At 51.2% G+C, this 17,274-nt stretch overlaps 1 protein-coding gene and 1 non-coding gene across 8 annotated transcripts in view; one reads left to right on the plus strand and one right to left on the minus strand.

The window, feature by feature from the left end:
* RXRG (retinoid X receptor gamma) overlaps positions 1-17,274 on the plus strand; it is a 213,567-nt gene that overhangs the window by 134,786 nt on the left and 61,507 nt on the right. For 6 of the 7 annotated variants that reach the window (XM_059413399.1, XM_059413397.1, XM_059413400.1 and 3 more), the window contains 2 exons: positions 6,797-6,911; positions 15,882-15,994. The gene's annotated coding sequence lies outside the window, so the exon portion shown is untranslated. The remainder of the gene's footprint in view (positions 1-6,796; positions 6,912-15,881; positions 15,995-17,274) is intronic. The other variant, XM_059413398.1, reaches the window with a different exon arrangement.
* LOC132026346 (small nucleolar RNA SNORA15) lies at positions 4,231-4,370 on the minus strand. The gene has a single exon (XR_009406865.1). It is a non-coding gene; the product is annotated as a small nucleolar RNA SNORA15 (small nucleolar RNA).

Genomic DNA, 17,274 nt, shown 5'->3' on the forward strand with positions numbered 1-17,274 from the left:
TGGGGGGTTGGGCCCAGGGATTACTATAAAAATACTCTGGGCATGATACTTTTTTGTTACGCAGCCAAGGTGGAGGACGATGGTTCTAGCAAGAAATGGATAGCTTACCAATTTACAATGAGATTCTCATTTATTAAAATCTTGCATTGTCTCATCCCAGCTTTTGAGCTTAGGGGAAATTATCTAGGCCCTTGTCATTGGAAAAGATGGAGATTAGTTATATTGTTGATACGATTTTATGATTTAACCTAATATATATTTACTGGACAAGTACTACCTGCAAGGAAACCGTGGTTAGAAACACCTCCCGGGGACTTTTTGCTTGTTGACTTTGGGTCAGAAAGGAGACCCGGGTGGGTATTTGGGTCCAGGTCCCAGCAGGAACTTGACGGCATGCCCACACCAGATGGCTGCGTAGGATGTAAAGAGGCTGCTCCTATGATACAGGCAGCATTTAGCGAAACTGACCAGGAAAGATGCAGCTTACAGGACTGGCCAGTATCACGGGGAGCCGGGAGCATCCCTGGGCTGGGGTTCGGTCAGACAAGCTGTGTGGGGAGGGCGCCTGGCAGAAACTGTGAACTTCTTGAGAAGGACACAGCGATGCACAGGGACCCTTTCTGTCTAAGCGAACTCCAGCTGAGTTCCCTTCGCACGCAGCCTAGAGTATTAAGTCATTCACAACGGATCCAAGGGGGTGAGGAGGTGTAAGTGACAGAGTCTACATTTTGAAACGGGGTAGATGAAAGGGAAGGGGTGGGTAACCCCTGATTCTGACTGTTCCAGTAGTTTATAACCACTGCCTCGTCTTGTGGGGCTCTGCCTCCGAGGCTCACCCCAGCTGGAGCTTCTGGCGGCAACACACACAATGCCGGCACGTCATTCATTCATTTATACGTTTGCTCGTTCTGTTAAAACTGAGAAACACTGAACTGAATGGCTACCACGTGCGAGGCGCCCTTCTAGGATACTGCACGCGGCTTCTGGCAACAGGGGCTGGAGCTTCAAAGGAGCCTGCGTTGGGTTCGGCTGGCCCCAAAGCGGGGTGTTCACACCTGTCAGAGGATCGCGGAGGAAACACATGGGCGCAGTCCGGGTGAGATCACAGCTTGCCTTAAAATAAAATCCATTCCTTAAAGGTGCCTTGTAAACTTATATTTTGCACTGTGCTTTTAATTCACGGTAAAACCACAGCAAAGAAAAGCAACTTGGTGCGGAATAGCGGCGCCAGATAAGTTGGCGTTGACGCTAACTAGCCGCATAGCATTCCGCTGTTGTTTTGGAAATGGCCGTTTTCATTTTTTCCTAGCCATAGGGATGGGACTTGGGCGCTGGTGGTGGGGTGGGGGTGGGAAATGCCACTGGAGAAATTTAAGAGACGAAGGAGGCTTTTCCTCTTACGTTGGAAGCTACGGAGATTCGTTCGGACCAGAGCAGGCTGGTTGGCCAATGCTCGTGTTGGCCAAGGGAGGCAGGTGCACCAGTAGGGCGCTCTCACCGTCGTCCAACCTCAGTGAGAACCCAAGACTGGACTGGGTTCCAGGAGGAGCATGGGAGTGGACTGACGAGATTTATTTAGGGACATCACAGGGGTGACATTCGAAGGGAAAGGAAGAAGGATGGATCCCTTTATAACCCGGGGGTGTGGCGTTGTCTCCATTCCCGAGACACCAGGGGATCTCATTGTTGCCGGTGGATGCTGCTTGAAGGCCACTAACTTTCCTTCTAGATGTACTCAGGGTGCCTTTGGGGTGTTAATGTGGTCCCACAGGCAAGGGGAGAGGAGCAGCAGCCGCCCCTTGCAAGGTCATCCTGGCATCTCCCCACCCTGCTGTTGTCAAGCCCCTGACCTCATTTGCTTCTGATGTGCATCCTGAACTTCAGGCGACCTATATTTAGAGTATGCAAAAAGGGTAGAAAGCAAATAGCCTTTCTGCGCTAAGGTCAGAGTTCACCTGTACTTGATAATGCCGCTTTGATCTCCAGGACCCTGCCTGTCAAGAGATCTATGGTGTCTGTCAACCAGCTTCGCCCTGCACTTGACCTTTTGCTTGCCTGGACCTGTAGTTACTGCCAAGACTCTAATCCCTCAGCATGTCACTTCTGGCCAAAAAAAAAAAAAAAAAAAAAAAAAAAATCCCAAAGCCAGAGATTCAGACATTCCAGATTCTGCTGTGGCCCCTCACAAAGGCATTTGATATAGAGGCTTTCTGAAATTAAAAAAACAAGAGGGCAAAGAAGTGGTCTTAGGTAATTTCAACAAATTATAGAGTCAGTGATGCAGATCTTGGCAACAGCAGTTTGCTTGGCCAGAGTCTTCCAGAAGGTGCTTGGAACCCCAAGTGGATTCTAATAGAACTGGTGGGGATGGAGAGAATCTTTGCTACAGCTCCCCGTTTGGGGGCAGGTAACCCTTCAGAGATCAAAGACAGATGCCTATCTCTTATCCATGGCAACATTCCTCAGCATGCTTTCCTTCGATTGGCTCATTTTGGTATTTTATCGCCCTGGCAGCTAAAAAGTGCTTCCTTACGTCCAGCTGGACTCTTTGCTACTTAATTTAAACATTGATTATCCATCCCTTGTCAACATGGGTTATTTTTCTGTGGATCCGTTCCAGATGTGCACGTGGCTTTCACAGTGCGGTGGACATGTCCAACCTGGACAAGATATTCTTGGGGGCTTGACGGCTACATAGGACATCGGGACCGCTGGCCCCAGACTCGGGAAGAGCCTGCTTGACCTGGGACGAGTTGCTTTCCCTGTCAGGCACCCCATCCCTCGCCTCTAAGGGAAGGGAATCCATCGCACCATTGCTAAGATTTCCAGTTTTGGCGATTGTGTGCTTTTGCTAAGAACGCTATATCCGAACAGCAAATCTGTGCTCAGCTGGTAACAGACACAGAGAGGATTCATCAAGCTGGATTCCATCCTGAGGATGTCCGTCCGAGGGTTCTTTCAGCACTGACTAAACCTTTCAGCCAATGCACTCTGTCCCTCCCAGGAGTGATCTGTCCCTTGTAGAAGTCAGTACGGGTGCTTGGTGGTGAGGTCCCTTTCTTCACCGAGAGCAGCAAGCACCTGGCTTAGGAGCAGGTGGGACCAGCTTCTAGTCCCTTCTTTGCTGTCAAAGCCAATCTATTAAAATGCCTCTGTGATTCCAGAAGGAAAACAAGTGCCCGTGAAGAAGAGGTTATAAATACATCTAATTATAAATAAATCCCATTAAAAATAGATATTGACAAGCGGCTCCAGGCTGTGTTGGGCTTGGCCGAGGAGAACAAAGTAGCCGAGTGTCCAGAAAGCAATGCGGGTGACTGTTGAACAGCATGGCTTTGGACTGCGTGTGTCCACGACATTTGTGGATTTGTTTTGATAAAAACAGCACAAGACTGTGATTGGTAAGGCTTCCAGTCAATAGTAGGCTGTTAGTGGTTAAGTTTCTGGGGGATCAAAACTTCTATGTGGATTTTTAAACTGTGTGTGGGGGGTCGGCAGCTCCCCTAACCCCTAGACCACACAAGGGTCCACTTGAATGACTCCTTGCTGATATCTTTGTGGTAGTAGATGGTTCTTAACTAGCTACTAAATCCTGTAGGGTGGTCAGAGAAGGGTTTGGTCTGGAAAGTTCAGTAAAGTGGGACCTGGGTGGCTCAGCTGGTTAAGCGACTGCCTTCAGGTCATGATCCCAAAGTCCTAGGATGGAGTCATGCAATCGGGTTCCCTGCTCAGCGGGGAGTCTGCTTCTCCCTCTGACCCCCTCCCCTCTCATGCTCTCTCTCTTCCCCTCTCTCGGAAATAAATAAAATCTTTTTTTTTTTAAGTTTTTTTTTTTTAATTTATTTGACAGACAGAGATCACAAGTAGGCAGAGAGGCAGGCAGAGAGGAGGAAGCAGGCTCCCTGCGGAGCAGAGAGCCCAATGTGAGGCTTGATCCCAGGAGCCTGGGATCATGACCTGAGCCGAAGGCAGAGGCTTTAACCCACTGAGCCACCCAGGTGCCCCCAATAACATCTTTTTTATTTTTATTTATTTATTTATTTATTTATTTATTTATAGCTGTAGAATCATTTTTAATACATAAAACACAACGTAAAAATCATTAATTTCCTAAGAATGTGTTATAGTCACAATGTTAATATTGTATTTGAAAGCACTATAAGCAACACATCAAATGGCAAAATGGTTTAATTTAACTAGTATCTGCAAGCTTTTAGTATTAGCTCATTTAACTGTACCCACTTTTAAATATGATATGCTATGAAAAAGCTTAGCATACCATCACAGGCATTTTAGAGGGAAGACTTTACTTTTGCATGATGTCTGGCTGTGTAAACTACCGATAAAAAGAACACAGTATTCAGCCATGCCTAACATCTTTTTTTTTTTTAAAGAAATTTCAGTAAGAGTAGAATTAGGACTTAATAAATATTTATCTTCTCTGTATCACAGGACTGACACAGAAACCCCACGGAGGGGTTAGGTGTGACCATGTTTTGGGACTTTGGAAAGAGAGAGTGGCAGGCACTCACTCTCTAAAAGCTCCAGGGAGCCCCTCGCAGGTGTGGCCGAGGGGACGGTGCCCCCAGAATCAGAAGGCCTGGACTTCTGCCCTGGGTGCCGCAGGTCCTAGTTGGGTGACCTTAGGGAAGTTCACTTCTTTAAGCCTCAGCTATACAGTAACACTATGTGAGGCGATGGATAAGAAGGCAACCCAGCATCGTTCTGGCACGTGGGAAAAACTTGAACACTAGGTCCTCGCAGTGGCCATCTGGGGTCTGGGCTGGTGGAGGGACCACAGCGCGATGGCGGCCGGCCATGCGCCACAGCCGAGAAGCTCCCAGGACCGCTCAGGCCCCATGATGAGCTCCTGTCCCCACTGTATGCGTTTGCCAGGGCCACCATGGCGGAATACCACAGACTGGGTGGCTCAAACAGCAGGAATCCATTTTCTCTTGGTTCTGGAGCCCGGAGTCCAAGCTCGAGGTGCTGACAGGGCTGGTTCCCCTGAGGATTCTGCTGGGCTTGCCAGCGGCTGTCCCCTGGCTCCGTCTTTGCGGGGCCATCCCTCTGGACAGATGCATCCGCGGGTCCCCCTTTCCCCTCCTCCTCAGGGTACGGGTCAGATTGGACTATGCCCCTCCCCCCCACTCTCAATTTAACGTCATCATCTCTTTAAAGGCTGCCTCTCCACGGTCACATCCTGAGGTGCTGGGCTTAGGACTTCAATATAGGGATTTGCTGGGAGGCAGACGTTGCTCAGGCCACAAGGCCCAGGCCCTCACGGAGCCTGCGAGAAGTGAGTGATCGCAGGGGCCATGGGGGGCTTCGCAATCCAGCTCCCATCTGGGAGTCAGCGTTCAAGGTCAAGCCTGCCTGTCCCTCCCCCTTCCTTCCTCTTCTGGGAGGAAGACTGAAGCTCACACCTCCCTTTTGACAGCTGAATGCCACTCCTTTTTAAGAGATCCTTGACATGAGGCTATTCAGGCTTGTGAACAAGGACACTGACGATGCTGGGTCCTGGGGTAAAGCCCTGGGCCTCTCCGGTGGGAGGGAACCTTGCAGAACCACCTCATAAAATGGCTTCTGAGCACTGAAGGCTCTGCTGCCGGATGGCTGCCGGATGGCCTGGGTGAGGCCAGGAGACAGAACGCCAGAGCTCCACCCTGAGGGGACTGAAGGGGGTTCCCATCTCCTGTGCCTTCCGCTTTTCTTCCCTCAGCACCCCTCCCGAGTGGTGACTCATCCAAAACCCCATACACCCAGCCAGCTGTTTGGAACCGAAGAAATCACCACAGCCAGAGGCATCTCGGGCCCAAACTCCCTCCTCCCCCCTCCTCCCTCTCCCTTCCCCTCTTCCTGTCCCTCTGTCTGTCTCCATTTTATTGCTCCTTCTCCAAGTCCCTCTTCCCCCCACCCCTTCCCATTCTTACCTCTTTCAAGGCTTAATTTGGTTATCTGGAGACCGGTCAATGTCTGATCTATGAAAAAATTAGTATTTCCCAAACTAACAGTTCTATCAAAGCCCTTAACCCTGTTTTTTCTTAAACACGATCACTTTTCTTATCATTCTTACCTAGAGTACTAGCTTCTTATGGACAGGGACCATGTTGTGCCCTCCACGACCCTCAGCTCAATGCCTTCTATGTAGAAATACACACTATTTGAAGAAAGCAATGAGACTTTCAAGGAAAACCATACACTCCGAGAAGCTCAGGCCTGCAGTTAGCACTAGGGAAACTTTGTAAGCCCCTCAGTGACCCAGACCTAGAGTTGCAGGGAGCGATCAGCATGGGGTTTCCTCATCCTGGGGCTGCAGCTTGAACCACTGAGGTTAGCCACAGATACGGCCAGCTCGCTTATTTAGAGAACAAGCAACAAATATGACTTTTGACAGTAAAAGAGAAAGCAGAGAATCGTTTAGTTTTTGTAGATGTAAATGCCTGGGTAAAATACACCCCCTTATGAACTAAAAATGATTTTATCATGATTATGTTTAAAAATATTATCTTCCCCTCTTTTGGCTTCGGAGTTAGAAATTCCGAGTTAGAAATAAGATGGGGACAGTGGGCTCTGAGCTTGGTCCTCATCTCATTTCTGTCCCTTGCTTTGCCAGGGGAGAGGAAGGTGGGGGCTCCTGAGGACATTGAATGAATGGCCTTGGGTCTCCCATCTCTGACCTCACCTACACTCCTCTCCACTTAGAAATAAGAAACAAGGATTGGGCGTAAGTGTGAAGCCTCTACTTGTTCATTCATCTATCCATTCAACAATTACTTACTGTTCTTTTTGCCAGGTCCATGTGCTACAGAGATGAGAAAGTCACAATCCCCATCTGCAAGAAGTTCACAGTCTACTGGGGAGTAGACGTGCCCCCAAATCATTCCTGTATACCGAGCTACTAGAAACAGGTATGAAACACTATGGGAGGGCCGGAAAGGGTCTCTATCTTTGCATGAATAGAAGGAAGGTTAGAGACCTCTGAACGAGGCCTTGAAGAACGAACACAGTTTTGCTGGATGGTATGGTGTGATTAGGACCACTAGTACTATGGTATCCAATATGGTAGCCACTAGCCTCATGTGGTCTGTTTGGATTTAAATTACTTAAAATAAAACAGAATAAAAAACATAGTTGTTCAGTTGTTCTGGCCACATTTCAAGTGCTCAGAAACCACACGTGGCTAGTGGCTATCATATTGGACTGGGAAGATATGGAACATTTCCGTCACTGTAGAAAGAGTGGATAGAGTGGATAGAGCTGTTTTAGACAGAGAGGACATCATGCTGATTTCCCAGACACCATTAGCTATGGTCTGAAAATACTTCTCTGAGCCTGCTTTCTATGCTACGAGCCTCGGAGCCTTCACATCTGCCTGTGGATAGAAAGTGGCCCTTGGGGCAAGGCCTGGAAATCTGGGTACCCAGGGATTACAGCATGAGGCTCGTGGGTAAGCCCTCTTCGTGGGCCATAGACTCCGGGGGCTGAGCTGTGCTTCTGTGCCCAGGCGGTCATCAGCGAGGATACACCAGCTGACCTGAAGGCACGCTACCTTGACATCTCCATTGGGCACCCAGTGCGCATCCAAACCTGAACCCCTCGTCTCCCACGCCCATCTGCTCCCCTGCAGCCCTGCCTGTCTCAGGTGGTGGCACTTCCATTCTTCCAGCTGCTCAGGCCCCGACCCAGCGAGTTGCCCTACCTCCTCGCCTCCCTGCCCTTTCCCTCCGCCCAACCTCTCCGTGCGTCCTGTTGGCTCTACCTTCCCAGTATGGCTCGGGCTGACCACTTCTTAGCGTCTCCATTGTTGCTCTGGTTTGAAACTCTACTATCCGTCACCGGGATTTCTGTAGCAGCCTCCTAACTGGTCTCCCAGCCGTCCCCACTGGCCCCTCCCATACCTTCTGTCCCCAGTAGAGCAGCCAGAGTGATGCTGCTGTTAAAAGTTAGGTCACGTCAGTCCTTCACTTAAAAATCTCCAGATGCCCCCATTTTACTCAGAGTAAAAGTTAGAATCCTTAACAATCTCCTATAAAGCCCTTGGTGACTGTAGGACCTGGCCCGGTTCCCTCTGTGACTTCAACTCCTACTATTCTCCCCTTGTGTCCTTTACTCTGGCGACAATGGCCTCCTCCCTGTTCCCGAGGGCCTTGGCTCTGGCGTCCCCTCTGCACGGAAAGTCTTTTCTCCGGAGAGCCGTATGCCAACTCCCCTCTTCCTTTGGATCTTTGCGTAAATGTCCACTTCTCAACAAAGCTTAAACAATCGTATTTACAATTATAGCATTAGAGAAACCCGCACGCCCCCGTCTTTGCCCGGCGCACTCCATCCGCATTAGGCTACAATACTCTTTTCTCAAATAACATGTAGCACCTAGCCTGCCTCTTCATTTATGGATTGAGGTGCCTCAGTTTTGCTTTTCCGTCTCCCCTCACTAGAACATAGGCCTAGTGAAGGCAGAGGACTTCATCCGTACGATCACTGAGAGATCCGTACGATCACTGAGAGATCCTACGAGCCTAGAACACACAATGGTCGGTGGGAAGAATTGGTCTCTTGCTCTCATCCTTGGCTGCTGTCTGCCACTGGGGGGAGGGTCTCCTGTACGTAGGAGCCAATCAGCAGCCTGGGTTGGCAGCCCTAGCTTCTCCTCAGGATTGCCAAGTTGGGCTCCAGGAATGAACTGACTTACAGAAATTCTCCAACTGAAGTTCATCCCTTAGGTGAGCTGACACCAGAGGATTCTTCTGCTTTTCTGAGGGCCCTGGGTTGAGAGAGGGTTGGAGGGGGCGGTTGGAGCTATAAGGAGGGGATCCTGGGCAGGGTGGTGGGTTAGGGACCTCTGATTGTGTGGTGGAGAGTGCAGCCCACTTGTAGGATGTGTCCAAGGCAGCTGTTCTGTTTTCAAAACTGCTCCATCATGCCCTCCAGTTGTAAGAACCTCACGTGAGCATCTCGGATGATTCAGAAGCTGAATGGGAGGGGGGAGGAATTCGGGCGTCAGAGCAGAGCTTGTCTATGGTGGATGTGGACTCTTGAGTTGAGCACAGAGCGAGGGGAGGGCACTGCACGCAGGGAATTGGGAGCTCTGCCCCCCCCCCCAGCCCCCACCGCTAAGCTACGGATTTCTCATCCGTTCAAAGGGAACAGTAAAGCCTGCTGTCTGCCTTTCGGCATTCTTTGGATCAAGTGAAATAATGTATATGAAAATGTTCCAAAAAGAATAAAGTGCTTTGCCAGGATAAAAAATTGCTTTTATTCCAAATGGTAAGTCAAGGGTGAGATTTCTAGGAAGTCATTTGTGTGGGCTGTTACTTCAAATCCTGTCTGTTAAAAAAAAAAAGAAAAGAAAAGAAAAGAAAAGAAAACAGATCCAAGCCTGGCTTGTTCAAGGAAGAGTGGCAGTGTGCTAGATGATTTCTCAAGTCCGGGGTCCGGCCATAGCCCACAGTGGTCGTTCTCAGATGCACATACACGGCTTGTCGGAGGGGATTCCTTGCTTGTCTTGGGATGGGGCTGTGGCTTTGTGGAAAGCAGGACCCGTGCTGCTTGGTCATGACGGTGGAACCGCTTGCCTTGAGTTTCACTGGCATCAGTCAGGGATGGAGGGCAGTTGGGTTAATAACACCAGTTGTTCCAGGACCTGAGTGGGGAGCAGTAGAGAAAGAGGAGGGAAGCTTGTATCTGTAGGACATCTGTGCCTTGCCAGGGGCTATCATTTCCGTGTACCTTACAACACACCTGTCTCTCTCTAAGGTGTGATTATTCTTATTTTAAAAATGAGAAAACTGAGGCTCAGAGAGGTTAATAATCTGTCCTGGGGCCACACAGCTTACTGGTAGCTGGCAGAACTGGCATTGAACTCAGTCTGTCTGTTTCAAAAGCCATACCCTTGCCATGGTCCTCTGCTTCCTGCCCTGCTTGGGTCAAGGAGTGGGACTCCAGTTTGGGCTCCTTCCTTTATCTTTTTTTAAAAGGATTTTATTTATTTATTTGATAGACAGACATCACAAGTGGGCAGAGAGGCAGGCAGAAAGAAAGGCAGAAGCAGGCTCCTCGCTGAGCAGAGAGCCCGATGCGGGACTCGATCCCAGGATGCTGAGATCATGACCTGAGCCAAAGGCAGAGGCTTAACCCATTGAGCCACCCAGGCGCCCCTGGGCTCCTTCCTTGACATGTGTGACCACAAGCAAGTCATTTAAACGTCTTTCATCCATTTCCTCAGCTCCAAAAGGCAGTGGCCACTTTGTCCCTCGCTAGATGTTTGTAAGCATCAAATGAGATGATGTGTGTGGACGGATCTGAATGTTGCAAAATGTTGCATGCAAGTGAGGAATGACTACTATAATTTTGAAAGTGTTGCTTTTATCTTGTGACTGTCTTGCTCAAGAACCTTCCGTGAGTCACTCCTCCCTGACCTGACGGATTCTGGCCTCCCCAGTTCCATGCTGGGCCCTCACTGTCTGTCCTCCACTAGCCTTCCTCTGTGTTCCGGCAAATGGTAAATGTCCATTACCATCTCTCTGCCAACATGGCGGTCTCCCTACCTTTCAGACCTGACACGCATAGGGTCTGCCTCCTCCCGGAAGCCCTTCCTCACAGCCTTACCGGTCTGGGCTACGTGGCTTTTAGTGTGCTGCCTGAAGCCCGGTGCGGGTGCTCTCTGTTTCATAAGCTTGAGTACTTCTCTGTAAGGAGGTTTATTAGTCTTGCAGGGTTGAGATCGTGGTCTTGTGTTCTTGCAATGTCCTCACGGTACCTCATCACTCAGAAAATGTCAACTGATGGACTGATTCAGAGTCTTGGACCCATGTTTCCACTTTCTCCTGCGGTGGCGGGTCGTGGAGAGTTCTGGCAGCTTTTCCAGGCAGCCTCCTGCAGCCCCTAGGTCTCTTCTGGAAGAGGCAGCTTCCTGCCGGAGCTCACAAGGCGGCGCCTGGCTTCAACCTGCCCCCTCCTGTCTGCTTGGCCAGACTGTCCTGGGAGAGGGCCAGCTCCCAGCAGAGCTCCCTGGGTGAGAACTCTGACCTCGGCCATCTCCCCTACTCTCTGCTCCTTTCACACGCTGCGCCCAGGCTGGGGGCCCTGCCCTGGCTCGTCTTCCAAGAACCTTGAGAAAAGAGAGCGCACAGTAGGTGCTCAATACTTACACTTTACCAGGACTGGCCCTCGATCCCAAAGAAGGCTCAGGAAGAATCTGCAGACCCAGATTTCAAGGCCTGCCAGGTGCTTTGTATGATTGGAAGGAAGGTCCAAGTATCCGGAGGCGGGGAACGGAACAGAGAGCGTGGCTTTGCTGCCTGTCACATCGGTTTGTGCCCTGCCACTGGGCATGTGACTCCATCTCTCAGGGCCTCAGTGTCCTGGTGTGGAAGTTGCGGATGACAGTGACACAGCCATCACAACGTTGTTGCGAGCATGGCTTTAAACTCCATCTCAAATTCTATCTGCAAGGCCCGTGTTCAGGGCTCAGCTTTGATCGCCTCCTAAGAGAGACAGTCCCCCACCCTAAGGAAGTCCCTGGCGTTGTCACAAATGTAGAGCCCTGTTAATCCTTCCCAACACTTCTTGAGATCTGTGGTATTATATTTGTGTCCGTGTGTGTTGTTTCCCTCCTGGAATGTAACCCCCCCTGCCCCCCCAGGCAGGGAACAAGGGACCACTTCAGTCTTACTCACTGCTGTATCTCTAACTTCTAGAACAATGCCTGGCACTTAGTCGGCCTTCAGTATATTTTCGTTCCCTTTCTTTCCCTTCGGCAGTAAATAGCATGTGGTCTGTCTCAGTGTCTGGAAGATCGGGTTTTCCAGCAGCTTCTCAGCCAAAGGTCCGAGCATGCGCACAGCAAAGAGACTCCAGGAGGAGACGGACCAGTGGGGGCCAGGGAGAGACAGGTGCTGGAGATCTCTTAATCTGAAGCAGCAGAACAGATGCTCTAGGTCTCGCTAATGAACTGGTTTGGGGTGTCCTCTGCCTCCGCAGCCAGACACCTAGAATCCTCAAGGCTGTGGGACAGGTCTAGGCCACGCCCACCCGAGCCCCCGGAGAGCTGCAGGGCCATGGGCGTCTCTGGGGAGAGCAGCTGGGTTTTGCAGTCCTTCCCTGCCCCCCCCCCCCCCCCCCCAGGGCTTAGTGAGCACCGGACATTCCCGCAGGTGGCCTGCAGGACACTACGGAAGCTGTGACCTTCCTCACCTCGCTCGTGTGCCGGGAAGATGGCCATGAGCGTGTGCAGTGGGGGAGGGAGGGTTCGCGTCAACTTCTGCTGAGAGCGCAGAAAGGAAGGACAGACACAAGGGAGACGGAAAAGCAGAGGCGAGAAGGAAGGGGAAGGTGGGGAGGGTGAAGAGAAATGTCGGAACAAAGGATTTTTTTTTTTTTTTTTTTTTTAATCTCTAAAGGTTTGAATTGGTGGGAAGGAGCCAGTTAACAAAGAGAGTTTGAAAACTCAGGATCACAGGGGCCTGGAGGGCTAATCACAGGCAGAGTCTAGGGTGCTGCTCTCTGGGCGGGCGCAGGTCTAAGGGGCTTCCAGGAGGTGGGACATAGGGGCCTTCTCTGTGGACATCCAGCGGGGTGACCTAGGCTGGCCGAGGGGGCCAGGCATGGGCACACGTGGCACTCTGGTGGAGAGGGAGGTCGGTGATGAAGGGACATGGTTATGTGCCTCCTGACGCCTTCCGGGGATCAAACCTCCCCTCACCTCCGCCCCCACAAAAGCACGTTCCCTGGGCCGCATGTGACGCTGGAAAGTCACCCAGTCTTACCGGGCCTCATACAGAAAATGCGGAGAGAGGGCTGGATGCTGTCCGAGGTCCTTTCCGGTTCAACAACCGTTGAAGTTGCTTGTGACGGGTTTAATGGCTCTGCTGTTCGCGGGGGTCTCCGGAGGGAACAACTTTATGCAGTGATGCTTCTGACTCCCAGGGAAGCCTCTGGCCAAGTCTGATATGGAGGACGCGGCTTTGGGATGGTGGGGAGGCGTGCAAGTGGGTATTTGTTCGCCCTCAGGAAGCTCTGCTGCCCGATCTAGGTCTGGTTGAGCCAAGCATCGCGGTGACATCTGTCTGCGAGGAGAGACGTGCTTCCAGCACCGGCGCTGGGTGGCACACGCAGAAGTGACAACAGCAGAAAATTGGCCGGGTGGGGCAGGGGTTGCTGGTGAGGTGATCGGATTTCTCAATTATTTCTCTACGCCGACCGGTTCGGGCTGAAACAGCAGCTGGGGCTCTTTAGTTTTGCAGGGAGGAGGTCTCAGGAGAGATGCTACAGGCCATCTTTCAATTTGGACTGGGGTGTAGGGGGGTGTTGCTGGGTGATGAATGCGTGTGTAAAAAACCAGGTATGGCTTTATTTTCCAAGCTGGTGGAGCAGGTCATGTCAATGACATTAGTTTTTTTAAAAAGAAGCAAAGCAAACAAGCAAAATACTCTGTTTGGGTCTGTAATAGTGTTCATGTGTGTTGTCTGTTGGGGGCAGGGGGCTGAAATCCCAAATCAATAAGGTCATTGAGTTATCTCCGTCAAGGGTTTAAGGCTATTACTTTAAGTGCGCACCGGGCAGTCGGCTGTGCTGGCGGTAATCAGCTTCGGCCTCATTGGGCATATTGATCTCCTCCAGTGTTCTGGAAACATCAGCGACGTTTTACCCCTACCCCTCCTCCTCCTCCCTCCTCCTCTTCCCGAGGCTTCTGAAAAGCAAAAACACAATTCTCTCTGCTGGCTGCGCAGCAAGTTTTCCACTTCACATCATCATCATTTGTTCTAAAAGCAAAATGCAATTTTCTGCAACTCTTTACACTTCTGTGTGTGCGCGTATGTGTGCATGCACGCGCGCGCACATACACACACACACACACACACACAGCCTCTGTGTTCAACAATGTGCTTTTTAATATAGCGAAGGAGCAGAGACAACAGGTCTACTATAGTCTCCCAATATCCCAGGGCAGGGAAGCTGTTCCCAGTCCAGCAAGGAACATTGTGCCCATTGAGGCAGCTGCCTAGCTCTGGGCAGCTCACAATCCCGAGCTTTGTGACCACCAAAGAATCATGGCCTGTACCCGTCTCCTTGGACCCCACCCTGCCGGCCCCCAAAGGTCACTGACAGTGATGTCACGGAAAAGCATGTGGTTGCAGAGCCGGTCCTCAGAAGCGCTGGAAACCTTGGATCCCTGGAAGCTGGGGCACTTACCCGCTCCCTGCCATCGCGGCCCCAGCCCCGAGCCCTGGAGAATCTCTTAGGTGCCCCCAGCCTCGAGGTAGCACAGCAGGGGAGGGACACCCCCCGCCCGGCCTGAGTGGCCTGAGTGGGACTGTGAGCCCAGAAGGTGTGGCAGTCTGCCAGCTCCACTCTCCATGACACCCATGGGAGTCAGAGAGGACTGAGCTAGGGGAACCCTGACCTCTCCCCTTAGACCTCCTGCTGCTCGTCGGCTTTAACCCTGTTCTTGCCGGACTCGGTTCCATGTCTTACATTCGTTTGCTTTTTTGATCCCTCTCTCTCCCCCCTTTACCCTCTGCAGAACTGACAGACACAGGGGTACGTGTACACACACACACACACACACACACACACACACACACACACACCACTGTTCCCATTAAACCACTCTGAGAGGGTCAGCCTCATCCGACTAAGGCCAGAGAACCCACCGGAGGGGAGTAGTGCTGTTAGCTGGAGCCTGTCCACACCTGCCTAAGGCTGGGGACAGGGAGCTCCTGGATGCTCTGGGGCAATAGAGAGAGAATCCTATAGGAAACAGCAACATTTATAGGAAAATCCCACTGACTGGCAGCTGTCCGTGGGTCCAAAGCATTCCACATACATCAGAAAGGAACTGTCTCTGTTACATTTTAGCGGTAAAGGAAGGCGGGTCTCCTCGATGGGGGCAAACGCTTGGGTGGTCGACTTGAAACCAGGCTTTGACTCCAAATCTGAGACCCTCAGGATTATCCTGAGGCTTAGTCATGACAACAGGTGACCAGGGAGGATTGTCTGCGCTCTGGAAGGGACGACATGGGATGCTGAGTGTGTGTGTGGCGGGGGCTGGCGTTTAAGGAATTGGGAGCCCCGCAATGTTGCCCTCCCTGGCACTTGTCTCTTCCTCTCTTCTCGGGACCAGGACCTTCAACTTAACTCTGCCCTAACCTCTGCTGGGACTCCCACCGCCCAGCAGCCCACTGCTGGCAGGACAGCTCCCCGGCTTCCATCCTGACAGCTCTACTCTGCTTCCCTCCCCACTCAGGCCTCCCTCTGCCTCACTTGCTATGCCTCAAACCTCCGCGTTCTTCTGACTGCCAGCCTGGGCGTTGGCTATACCCTTTGCCTGACACGTCTCCTTCCCCCCACTCTTTTCGGGGACCTCCTCTGATCTTCTGAGTCCCAACTTGTGACGCTGTCCCTAATCCGCACCCCCATGGTCTTCCCCAAACACTGCACACCTAACCTTGCTAAGTATGAGCACAGCTGTATTTTAGAAGGATCACCGTATCGGTACTGTAGACATTGGCGGATGATCCGCTAAGGGCTGGGAGAGAGGACATTTGCAGTCTGTTGGCAACCATTCTGGGGAAAGGGGGCCAGGGCGGGGGATGGGAAGACGGGTTCTTGGCTGGGGGTGGGGACAGTTTCTGAGGTGGACCGCCCCCCCCCCCCCATCGCCACCAGAGTCAGACTAAAGGAGGCTAGCACCTGTCCAAGGTGGGTTTCGAGAAAGTTTTCCTCTAGACCAGGGGCTTCCTGAGAAGACCTTTGGAAGACCCTTTCAACCCTTTAACTGATTCTGTTATAACTGTGACATCCTTCGGGTTGCTCAGAAGGCAGGAGCTCTAAAAATAGAAAGCCTTATTATTACTGATTAAATCTCTTTCCACCTACAGAATTTTCTGAAAGTAACAAGAAGAGGAAGCCTGAGTCTGTGCCGAAGCGTTCAGGGAGCAGAGATGTATTGAGAGGTGATGAGGGAAGGCACAGAGAATGTGAGGCCAGGCAGGTGAGAAGGGGTTGGGGGAAACCCACTGATCAAACACACGGATGGGTAAAGGGACTTTCTGGAGGGTGTGGTGCCTCCCAGGGATGAGCCCCTGAACGTAGAGTTCCCACTGAGGCCATTGCCTGAGCCATGGGAGGACAGCGGGCCTCCAGGTGCACCCTGCTGCCCACCCCCACCCCCCCCCAGGGGGATGCATGAATGCTCCCATGGCTGTGATAGGTGTGCAGCTCACTCCCCCACTCTCCTGCCTCCTGATGCATTTCATGCCCATGAAGTTGACCTGCAAAGCCCACTACAGCCTTGCAGTTTCCAAGGACGGCATCCACGGCGGCTAAGGACCTATAAAGTCACAAGAAGAGATGAGACTGAAGGAGAGAAGATGCAGAAAATACCCTATTTGCACAGTTTATATATTTTTTAAAAATGATTCCCCCAAAGTGAATCAGGGTCAGGTATTACAAACCTGGATTCATCCTGTAGCTCTGCCCTAGAATAATTTAGAATGATTTAGAATGAAAAAGTCCAAGTTACTTTCCATATGTCTCCTGTAGGTTCTCTTCGTGGCTTAATTCCGTGGCCTCGGGGCCGTCCCCAGGCATCCCTGTAGGAGCGGTCTTATCGCCACGGACCACACCAGGACTTTGCAGTTAGGCTTGAAACCTGGCTCTTCTAATAACCGGCTTGGGCTCTGAAATGGAATTATTCCAAATTGCCATTTGTTCATAGGTTAAAAATGACTGGATAGCAACATTTTCACGTGGCTCGACATCAGAACTCCTCTGAGTTTCCTTTTCCACACAATGGAGATCATGAAGGAGTTGCAGCTTAACGGGTAGAGAGTTTCAGTGTTGCAAGATGAAACGAGTTCTGGAGATTGGTGGCACAGCAGCGTGGAAACTTAACCAAGTAGACGTTAAAGATCTTGGTTCTTTAGTGATTGAGGAATCAGGCGGCATCCAGTCCAGCATCTAGGAAGGGTTATGACAGACTTTTATAGTTAGAAGGGAGCAGGGACAAGGAAGTTTTACTAGGTGATGAGAAGCTTACTTTTTCTTTAGGGGGTGTCAGGGGTTTTACAAGGCAGATCACCTACCCAAGGCTGCTCAGGGGGTTCCTGATTGGCTGGTTTACAATTCCGTCTCTGGTAGAGCAGAAACTGTAATTGAGTTGACTGGGTTTGGTGACATGGGATTAGCATAAGCAACTCCATTTTGAACCTGTCATCAACACGACTGGACTCTGCCCTTAAAAATGGTGAGCTAGTTGGAGCCTCTGGGTTG

Source organism: Mustela nigripes, chromosome 10 (genome assembly GCF_022355385.1).
Source record: "Mustela nigripes isolate SB6536 chromosome 10, MUSNIG.SB6536, whole genome shotgun sequence".
Taxonomy (NCBI): domain Eukaryota; kingdom Metazoa; phylum Chordata; class Mammalia; order Carnivora; family Mustelidae; genus Mustela; species Mustela nigripes.